The following is an 11,804-nucleotide window of genomic DNA, read 5'->3' on the forward strand; positions in this document are numbered from 1 at the left end:
AAGAAGAGGGACGTAGGAGGAGTGCTGGCCTGCTCTGCGCTGCTTCTGCTAGGAGAGTGAGGGTCACGCTGTCTGGATAACTAAATCCAGGCACACTATGAAAGGAAGAAGCAGAGTTCAGTTATAGAACAACCTTTTATGCTCCCCTATAATGTACTTGTTGAATGAATGAAGGCACAAGTAAATGCCCCTTTCAAGGGTGCAGAAAACTTAGATTGCTGGCTTTCAGCTTAGGAAAAGTAAAGCTGCATAGCCAGAAATGACTTTCAGAGAATATTATTGATGGTAAGGAGCTTAACAGTGGCTCACTGAATGGACTCATATTCTTAAAACCATTTATTTTTATTTATTATTATATTATTATATTTTATTACAGGTGTTTAATAAGTTCTTGATAAAGGCAGATTGAATGAATGATAAAGAATATGTCATTTTTAGTTTTCATAACAATATATTTGAAATTGCTCATTATTAGTTTTACTTTACGGATAAAGAATGGTGGCCCTGAGGTGTCAAGAGACTTGTCAAAGCTCATACTGTTAATAAGCAGCAGAACTACGAACTTCAAGTCCAATGCCCTTTTCTCAGTAATACAGCTGTAATTTCCATTAAGTTACTTACTTTCTATTAATTATGTTAAATTCAAATTCCTCAATCTGTTATAAAAGCTTCTCCATAATCTGGATTAACCTTTACTCACCAATTTCATTCTTTACAGCTACCCCAGTGAGTATTGCAGTTACCTCCCCAAAATCTATTCCTGTCCTTTGAGTAGTAGCAGTGCATTTTGGGAGATTATCCTTAGTTCATGGGTGTTCTTGATTACTATAAGAATAAGCAAATCCTCCTGACCAGTGAGTTGGTGCATGAACAGGTAGTGACTCAACTCTGGCCAAAGCATTACAGAGTGTTGCTTCTAGGCAAGTTGTCTGTTTTAAGAGAGTAATAGCAAGCCTCTAACTCTCTCGTTGGATGGGAGCAAGGATGTGAATTTTCTGTTTGGCTTCTTTCATTCAGCATAACATTTTTGAGATCCATCCATGTTTTTGTGTTTATCAGTAGTTCATTTCTTTTTATTGCTGAGTAGTATTGCATTGTATGGATATACTACACTTTATTTTTCCACTTTTGTATTAATGGACATTTGAGTAGTTTCCAGGTTTAGACTATTAAGAATAAGGCTCCTATGAACATTCTTGTATACGTCTTTTTGTGGATCTGTTTCTTTTGGGAAAATTCGTAGGAGTAGAAATACTGAACATTATACCCATTTTTAAGTTCCAGGCAGAAAAAAATTTGAATTTTAGACTATCGGGGCATGAAAAAAGTGGTGCAATTACTTAGCTTAGAAATGTCACTATATTATACTGAACTCATCTTGTATTTTTTTTTAAAGGAAAATTAATCATTATCAAAATATCAAGGGATATCATTAATATGTAGCTAATATGCACTCTAGGCACCTTACATCATACATTATTACCTAATACTGTTATTTACTAGGTATTTGACTTCAGGCAAATTACTTAACCTCCCAGATCCTCATTTTTCTTGTGTTAAGGATTAAAAACAGCACCTACTTCATAGGGTTTTTGTGAAAATTAAATGTTAATGATTTAAAGTGCTTATCACATTCACATTGCCTGACATATGAAGATGCTCAAAAAATATTAACTTTATAATCATCATGATGTGGCATTTTACAATGACCTGATAAGATAAGCATTCACACTCCATTTTCAGAGGCAATAAGCAATTTGTCCTAGTTATAGAACCAGGAAAGGGATTCGAATGTAGGTCTACTTTGGCACAGAACCTGAGCCCACCCCTTCCATGACACTATTTTCACATGGTAGGTTTTATTCATTGAGTATCACATTTTATTGTCACAGCAATCCTGTAAGATGATTTCTGCCAATATGAAAAGAACAAGAAGACTATGAAGGAAAGAAAATATTGAACTAGCAAAAAATGGCCTGACACAAAGTCTCAGAGAAACTTGAAATATAATTTGATTTGCTGTTTTTTTCCCTCCAAATAGTAAACTAGTGATACTCAGAGTACTTTTCAAGCTTTTTAGGGCTCCGTGGGAATATTTTGCAAGTAAAGTTATGATTTAGAATTTTTTTTTTTTTGGTTGTTTGTTTGCTTATACTTTTCAAAATATTTAACCACACGCTTCACTTCTTTTTCTCTTTTTTTTTCTTCTCTGTCTTTAGTTCTGTTAGCCCCTTCTTATAATCACAGCAGGATTATATTCGGCATGCATAAATGGGCTTATGGGGAATTTTAATAAAGAGGTTATTTATAAAAGAATGGCAGATTTAAGAACAACAAGGCTTCCTTAAGGACTGTCAGGATTACAAGAGGGGGAAGACTTTAGAGCCCAATACACTGGAAGAGGCAACAGAAGGATGAGGTAACTAGAAAAAGGGGAAAATGGCTCTATATGTGGAAGAAGACTGCCCAACAGGAGTTTCGGAGTTTGGGGGAGGTGCCCGAGACGTTTGTGATAATCTGGCAGCACGGAAGTGGAGAAATAAACATCCTGACCTCTATGCCTGATTTATGAAGGGGATGGGGTTGGGGGGAGATCAAACATGGTGGCTGTGTGTATCCCTGGCATTTGTGAACGGAGTAAGGATGGTGAGGACACACTCTGAATGTGACTGTTGCAGTTAGACGTTTTTATCTACATCTTACAGACATGCTAATAGACTGGGGAGTTTTAGTAACTTGCCCAAGGTCCTAGAGCTAGAAAGTGGAAGGGTCAAGATTTCAATCTGTGTTGAATTCAGCGGTTCTTAAATCTGGCTGACTGTTGCTATCACCTGGGAAGGTTTTTAAACATACCAAAGTCTGAGCCCCATCCTCTGACATCCTGATATAATTGGTCTGACTTGGGGCCCAGGCAGCACATTGAAAGCTCCCCAGGTGATTCTAATGTGCAGCTGGTGTTGGAAAACTGTGGTTTGGTTGAACTCCAACATCTGTGCTGTTTTCACTATAATATGAGCTGCTATGGCACAGGGCTAAAGACAAAGAAATTACTGATCTGGGGAACCCACTGTCTAAGGCTATGCAAACCATCACGATACAGGCAGATGAAATGCTGGTGGCCCTTTGGAAGAGTAGGGGAGACTCCTCAAGGGGATCAAGCTTGAACTGAACTGTTACTATGGTTTTCCCAAGTGCTGGCCATTGTTCCAAGCACTTATTAGTATTAGATAATTTAATCTTTATCACCACCCTATGAATAAGTGCTACTATTATTATTTATAATCAATTAGTCATTATTAGTTAAATGAATATTTTATTAATATACTATTATATTATTAATACTAATATATACTAATATAGTATTAATATACAATATACTATTACGGACAAGGACACTAAGACAGAGAGAGATCAAGTGTCTTGCTCAAGGTCCCACGTAGGGATAAATGGGCTCGAATCCAAGCAGTTTGACCTGAGAGCCCACCTGCATGAACACTGTAAGAACTGGTAAAGGCGAGACTGGGGTTAGGGAGAGAAGAGGGAAGATTGAAGGTAGAGGAAGTGCATTACAGGCAGAATCAGTAGTATGGGGAAGATGAGTGCCCTTAGACAGGAGAGGGCAATTAGGGGAATCTTTGCTAGTTGGGAGCTTAGGGTATGTGTTTTGGTGGTGGTGGTGGGGGTGGTGGGAGAGACAGGCACCCCATACCACTCCCAGGATGGGGCTGTATCCTGCGTTCTATTTAAAAGGCAGAAAGAGCCTTAAGAGAGTAACTTGGTCAGATTGGTTTTTTAGAGAGAGCCGGAGAAAGGTTGGAACTCTAGCCTATAAGGAAATGGAGGGAGGTGGGGTATTGGGGAATGCGGAAGGAGAAACAGGTTTGGGGCTGCATTTAGGAGGTGAGGAAGGGTTGAAAAATTATTGATGCAGAAATGTGGATAGAATTGAGTTCTCAAATGCAATGTGTCCGTTAGACATGCCGTAAGCTATTTATGTTTATAATAAAGCACTGATAATGATTTCTTTAATAACAATACATTGTAGCATATTCCAGGATAGCCTTATAACTGTGGCACTCTTATTTGTTTGGGGGAAACAGACATGGGATGATGGGCAAAGCTGGGAGTTGCAATCATAAAAAGAGAGAAGGAAAGGATAGATTCAAACATGTTAGAATCTGCAAAATATGTCATCCTTTTAAAAATTAGGTTTATTTATGCATAAGATGAACAGTTTATATATTTATCACCTTTGGTGTGGAAGTCTGGAAAAAAGAGTCAAGACATTTAAAAAATAAAGTTCAATTCTTGGGTGTGATGTTTATTTTATTTTTCCTTAGTCTCAAAAAGTGTGAGAATCAAAAACTCTCCCCCATCAGCCAGAAAGGAATAGAGAGATGGAAGATAGGGAGGTCAATTCTGGATGGCAGCCTGAGGCTTTAGAAACACATCTCAAGATTCCTTCCTGGGGAAATGAACTGGCTGGCACATTTAAAAATAGGCATCATTGCAGGAAGCCTGTGGATGGCTAGGGTTGGCATCGGGGAAGAGTTCAGGAAAAGATTCCGTGTTCCACCAGGTTGGCTACTGAGAGAGACTCCAGCATCTAAAAGTCCAGAGGGAGCCCCAGAAATGAAGCAAAAGCTCTGGATCAGCCCCTCTCCTGGTTTTCTGGAGTGGAGAAGGAAGTAACTTTCCTCTGCCCTCCTAGGTTCTTTTGGATTGTGTAGTAACTAAATTGACATGAGACAGATAAACAAGAGAAAATAACCAAGTTTAATACATACGTACACATGAGAACCAGGCATACATGAGAGTGTCAGAGATCTCCACATACTTGAGAGTTTGAAAGACCGAAAAAGAAAAGAAGGTGTGTAAGACCTGAGCTAAGGATGAGGTAAATCACTTTGGGGCTTCGTGGGGGGTGGGAAGGGGAGGAAAAAGGTCACTACAGATGGTAAGAGCAGATGATCAGTAATTAAAAGTTTGCTCTGCCCTGCAGATAGGTCATAAGAAGTTATTTCTAGTGATGATTTGTTATGGGCAAGTCCCCTTATTTAAATTCTTTATTTTATTTTATAATTTTTATTTTTTTGATATTTAATAATATTTTTATTAGTTTATGGTGTATAGCATAATGGTTAGACAGTTATATAATTTACGAAGTGATTCCCCTGACAAGTCTAGTAATAATCTGACACCATACATAGTTATTATAATATTAGTAACTATATTTCCTATGCTGTACTTTACATCCTTGTGACTATTTTGTGACTCCCAATTGTACTTCTTACTCCCTTCATCTTTTTCTCCCAGCCCCTACCCCTTCTCATCTGGCAACCATCAGTTCATTTTCTGTAGCTATTGGATAAAGAAGATGTGTACATATATACAATGGAATATTACTTGGCCATAAAAAAAAAATGAAATCTTACTATTCGTGACAACATGGATGGACCTAGAAGGTATTATGCTAAGTGAAATAAGTCAAGCAAAAAAAAGACAAATACCATATGATTTCACTTATATGTGGAATCTAAAGAACAATATAGAAGAACAAACGAAACAGAAACAGACATATATACAGAGAACAACCTAATTTAAATTCTTTAATAAAGAGGTAAAAGTTTCTCATGAGCCGGCAGAGTTTTGATTGTTTTTAGCTCAAAATAATTTTCAAGTTCAAGTGGCACATTTGGGGAGACCTATTCTGAACCCCTACACTCGTGCCAAGATTGTTATGTAATTCCATGAAAAGTGGGAGAGATCCTCTCCCGACCAAGATCACCAGGCTTGTATTATTTAGGGCATGGGCTAGGTAAGACTCAAAGTGATTTAGGGCATGGGCTAGGTAAGACTCAAAGTGATTTGAGCCTGACTTAGAAAAAGAGAGACATGTCAAATTTCTCATATTGGAGTGTTGAGGAGTAAATGTCTCATTTGCCACAGAGAAGATAAAGAAAATCATATTTTTTTCTTTTTTTCTGCTGAGACTAGAGGAAAGGACTTAAGATTGGCAGTGATGGAAATCAGTTTGCCTGTGGAGGGCAGGCCCGGTTGAAATCTTAGACTTGAGAAATTTAAAATCTAGTAGAAATGTGAGCGAAGTAAGCTAAAGGAATGTGAGGTCAGATTTTGCATCAACATAAGTTCATGTTGTGTAAGTGTTCAGGAGGCTCTACAAAGATGAATTCCAAGTTTTGCAAAAGTAAAAACCAGAAGAAGAGATAAATTCCCCTCCCTTCTTCCCACACCTCTCCCTTAGGCATCATCAGCAGGTTGTACCTGAGGATTGTTTTGTGATGAAAATGTAATTAAATTTGTTTATTTATTTCTAATCTTCACAACCAGAGAGACTGGTTTAGATCTAGGCCCCCTAGTGAAGGAAATCAATGGATTAAAAGCTTAAATCTGTATTTTAGTTTAAACTTTCTCAGCCCACAGGATATCTCAGTCCTTGGACTTCATTCTAGAGATGGAGAGGTTTTTTTCCTTTTAAATTAATTGATCGAATGTAGATTTAAGGACTCTGTAAACAGACCTCTTCACGTAAAATAATGAAAGCAATATCGACCCTGGCTCCCAGGTTGTTGAAGTGTTAACAGAAGGAGACTGCAAAGGCCCAAAGCTACCGAGGCCTTTTATGAATCATATGAGGCCTATTTTACCCACAACAAAGCAGGAAAACATCTTAATCTTGAGTTCGAAAAAGAGATCTGATTTTATCTCCTCAAGGCAAAATAATCTCATATGGCCATAAATATGCAAACTGATTTTCCCTTTACTTCAACTAATTGTTGTAGAATAGCTGAGCTATTTCTTACATGGCTAGAAAGGTAAAAAAAAAAAAAAATCGTGTAATATTATTATAAAATTATAAATAATATATTTATAAATGTAAATAATATAAAATAAAAAAAAAGTAAAGTACAGAAAGCACAAGTTTCTTATCACCTGGAATTAACATAGAATATTTTTGTTGTATTTCTTTTTTTGTTGTTGTAACAAAATATTACAGATAAACCTTAAGTGACATTTGACCTCATGTCCCATTCTCATTCTTACCACTACTATCATGAATTTTATAGCTTTTCATTCAATTAATTTTTTATTTTCTTTTTCATATATTTATGTATCTACAACCAATGTGCAATACTGTTTTGTAAATGGGTTATTGTCTTCAGTTTATATAAATAATGTCATATGTATTGATCTGCATGTTGGTTTTTCCACTCAACATTGTTTTTCAAACATATTCATGTTCGTATAGGTAGATTTAGTTCATTCTTTTTAATAGCCGTACAGTGAATGTACCTTATTTTATTAATCAAGTTTCCTATTCAGCAGTGTTGCCATTATAAATAATATTGCATTGAACATCCTTAATATGTGTTTCCTTGGGCAAATATGGTGGCTTCTCTACGTTATGTACTGGAGATAGAATTGCCAGGTTGTAGCGTATACACATTTTCAATTTTTTAAGAGCCTACCAAAGTCTCTATATCAATTCACCCTTCTACCACAGGTTTCTTAGACTGTTAGTAACCATTTCCCTCCATATGTAAAAGTTAGGTAATTTGGAACTATCTGAACCTAAATTCTTTACAGCCTTTCTATCATGCTCAAATAAAATCTAAGCTCTTATAATGGCCAGCCAATAGCTACAATCAAGCCCTTTCCCATCTCTCCAACCTCAACCTCATGTCTAACTGCTCATTCTGCTCTGGCTGTGCTGGTTTTCTTGCTTTTTCTTGACATTCCAAGTTTATTTCTGCCTCAGAGGTTTTGCGCTTGTTTTTTTCAGCAGACTAGAATATTCTTCGGTTATATTTTCTCGTGGTTTGCTTCATTATTTCTTTCAGATCTCAGCTAAAACATTCCCCTAGTAAAGATGCCTTTTTGGATCACACATCCTTCTTCCCAATGCCATTCTGTCATTCACTAGCCTTATTACTTCATTTTATTTTTATTCATAGTACTTCTCACTATCTGACATTATGTTATATATTTTTGTTTGTTCATTTATTGCCCCTTCACTAAAATATGACCTTTGTGAGATCAGAGGCTTTGCTTCTTTTGTTTACTGCTGCATTACTGGAATAGTGCCAGAATAGTAAGTGCTTACTAAATGTTGGATGAATAAATGTAATTCTGAAAAGTCAGGGATAGAGGCATGATTTGTGGGTATTAGAAAGATGTTAAGTATCTTTTGCTTCTCTTTCTCCTGCCCCATACCCTTGTATTGAAATATATTTTTCCATGTAACAGAAACAGACAATGCAGTTGACTCTTGAACAACATGGGTTGAACTGCACAGGTTCACTTATATGTGGACTTTTTTTCAACAAATATACAGTTGGCCTTCTGTGTCTCCAGATTTCCACATTTGTAAATTCAACCAACTGAGGATTGGAAATAGTATTTTCAACCTGCAGTTGGGAATCCCAGATGTGAAAGACTGGCTGTATACATTTTTCGGTGCCATTTTATATAAGGGATTAGAGCATCGGCAGATTTTAGTATCACAGGGGCTCCTGGAACCAATCTCCCTTAGAGGCCAAGGGATGACTGACTGTGGTTAAGTTTGGGGTAGTCAGAAATTATACGCAGATACCGCATGGGGAAGGTGGTCAGTGCTCCAGCCCCCATGTTGCTCACGGGTCAAATGTGTTCAGAAAGGACTAGAGAAAAGATATTGAAATACTGGAATCTAAAATCTGCATGAACTTTTTTTTTTTTTTTTGAGTTAGGCTTAAACCAGGACATTGCCTGCCAAGCATGGTGGAGATGGATGATATATGTTCATAAACCATCCAAAATTTGTGTGTCAGACAGGTCTTTGTTTTTATTTAAGTTATCCACAAAAGGCTTTGACCAATGATAAGAAGGCCAAGGAAGATATATTAGTTAACAATCACTGTGCAGCAAATTATCCCATAATGTAGTTACTTAACATGCATTTATTATTTCACAGATTCTGTGGGTCAGGAATCTGGGAAGGCTTAGTCCTCTAAGATCTCTCACAGAATCTCTTACAGGTTGCAAGCAAAGTATTAGTCAAGACTGTAGTTATCACAAGGCTCAAGTGGAAAAAGATCCCTTTTCAAGCTTACTCATGTGGTTGTTGGCAGGAAGCATCAGTTTCATGCTGGCTATTGGCCAGAGGCCACCCTCAGTTTCTTGACACATAGGTCTCTCCAACATAGCAACTTGCTTTACTGAAACAAGCAAGCCAAGAAAGCAAGAAATACTGTAAGCAAGATGGTAATCATAGGTTTTTATCTCATCTTGGAAGTGATGTGATATTCTATCACTTTTGCCATATTCTTCTCATTAGAAGCAAGTCACTAGTTTGACAAGGGGAAGAGATAATACAAGAGAATGAATACCTGAAAGCAGGGCTATTGGAAACCGTTTTGGAAGCTGCATACCACAGAAGGGAAACAAGAGAAGGAAATATATGGATAGAGTGAATGAAAGTGGCTGAGTCAATAATGTCCATTCCTTTTCCAAAACTCTTCCCTCAGATACTCTACTTCTATACCCTAGTATATAAGGGAATGTGAGGTAAGGAAGACAAAAGAGGCCAGAGTATTCTTCCTATATTTTTGCTTACAAGAGAATGGAAAGGTGGGGAGTGAATGCTCCTTCTTGTACCTGAGCCTGTAGCACTTATAGGGACTCAGCAATGCCAGGACCTGAGGCTTCATTGTACACTTAGGCCAACTCAAAGTCCAGTGGTAGTTGAGTGTGGCAAGTAGGTACCAAGGAATGAGCAGTTTAGAAAGTTCAAAGTGAAATGTGAGGCAGGTCAGATTCCAAAGACAATTGCCCTTTGAGTTGGAACCACTGTTAATCTGCCATGTTCAATGTCCTGCTAAACAATAGACTTTAAAAATGATGCACACACAGCCCTAAATTTGCTGAGCTATTCTCATACTCAGCTGAGCTCATTTCAGAGCATTCAAACTGTACCACAATTAGCTGCTGACACTATCCTAAAATAATATAAAGCCAGGCCAGTAATTATACACTGGAAGAGACTATGTATAGAAAAGCTCATTAACTTGTGGGGTTGTGCAAGCTTCTGAAGTGAGAATATTTCAAACAGGATGATAGCGCTCACATTGGTATGGGTGAAAATCCAACTGTAAATCCTTAGCTAAATATTTAACAACATCCTGTTTGAAAAGCATAAAACATGTCTTCAGGGTTTATGGGTCAAGATGAAAAAGGTCAGGTCTTTCCCAAGTTTATCTGTAGGTGACACTGTAAGAGTAGTCAAGGAAAGACCTACACTGAGCTAGAAGCCTTATAAAAATGACCACAATCATCTATCAGGGTTACCATCATCATCATCATCACCATCATAATCATCACTGTTGTCATCTTTGCTGTCATTATTAGCATTGTTAATTTATGAACTAATTGTATGTGGCATAGTTCTAGGTCTCATTTCCCTCTACGCAGGAACTACAAACTTCTTCTCCAAGGAAGGCTAATCTCACACGTGTATGTATTTGGCTTTGTGATTCCCACCTCTGGGGCTTTGCTCTTGTGATGTTTCTTGGCTGGATCTCTTATGATGCCTTTTCTTGCCTTGTTTTTAGGGGGTGTCCTACATGAGTCACCAACACTCCAGTTTCCTAAGATACAGCTCAGGCAGGGCTTCTGTCAACCACATAGTCTTTGCATAAATAAGCTTTGTCCTACTTCCTTGCCACTTTCTCACCTTAGTAAGTTCTTTGTTTCTCTCTTCTAAAGTTGGAGTCTAAAGTAAGTCTTAAACAACTATCTCCTGGAAAATTGGAAAGCCATCTGCTAAAGAACGAAACTAGACTGCTGTCTATCACTACACACCAAAATTAACAAAATTAACCAAACTGGATTAAGAACCAGAATATAAGACCCAAAACAAAAAATCGCATAGAAGAAAACATAGGGACTAAATTCATGGACCTTGGACTTAAATAGGATTTTATGAATTTAACCTCAAAGGCAAGGGAAGTAAAAGCAAAAATAAAACACGTCTTCAGGGTTTATGGGTCAAGATGAAAAAGATCAGGTCTTTCCCAAGTTTATCTGTAGGTGACACTATAAGAGTAATCAAGGAAAGACCTACACTGACCTAGAAGCCTTATAAAAATGATCACAATCATCTATCAGGGTTACCATCATCGTCATCATCATCATCATCATCATCATCATCATCACCAGCAAAGCTCCAGAGGTGGGACTCACAAAGCCAAATACATACACGTGTGAGATTAACCTTCCTTGGAGAAGAAGTTTGTGGTTCCAGTATAGAGAGAAATGAGATCTAAAACTATGTCACATCAAACTAAAAAGCTTTTGCATAGCAAAAGAAACTGTCAACAAAGTAAAGAGACAACCATCTGAATGGGAAAATATATTTGCAAGCAATGCCTCCAACGGGGGCCTAATATCCAAAATATATGGAGAACTCACACAACTCAATAACAACAAAAAACAAGCGATCCAATTAAAAAATGGGCAGAGGACCTAAACAGACTCTTCTCCCAAGAAGACATACAAACGGCCAACAAATATATGAAAATATGTTCAACATCGCTTGCTATTAGGGAAATGAAAATCAAAACCACAATGAGATACCATCGCATATAGAATAGCTATAATCAACAGGACAAGTAATGACAAATGCTGGAGAGGATGTGGAAAAACAGGAACCCTCATACACTGCTTGTGCGACTGCAAATTGGTACAGCCACTATGGAAAACAGTATGGAGGTTCCTCAAAAAACTAAAAATTGATCAACCATATG

This window comes from Pteropus alecto, unplaced genomic scaffold (assembly GCF_000325575.1).
Source record: "Pteropus alecto unplaced genomic scaffold, ASM32557v1 scaffold13, whole genome shotgun sequence".
Taxonomy (NCBI): domain Eukaryota; kingdom Metazoa; phylum Chordata; class Mammalia; order Chiroptera; family Pteropodidae; genus Pteropus; species Pteropus alecto.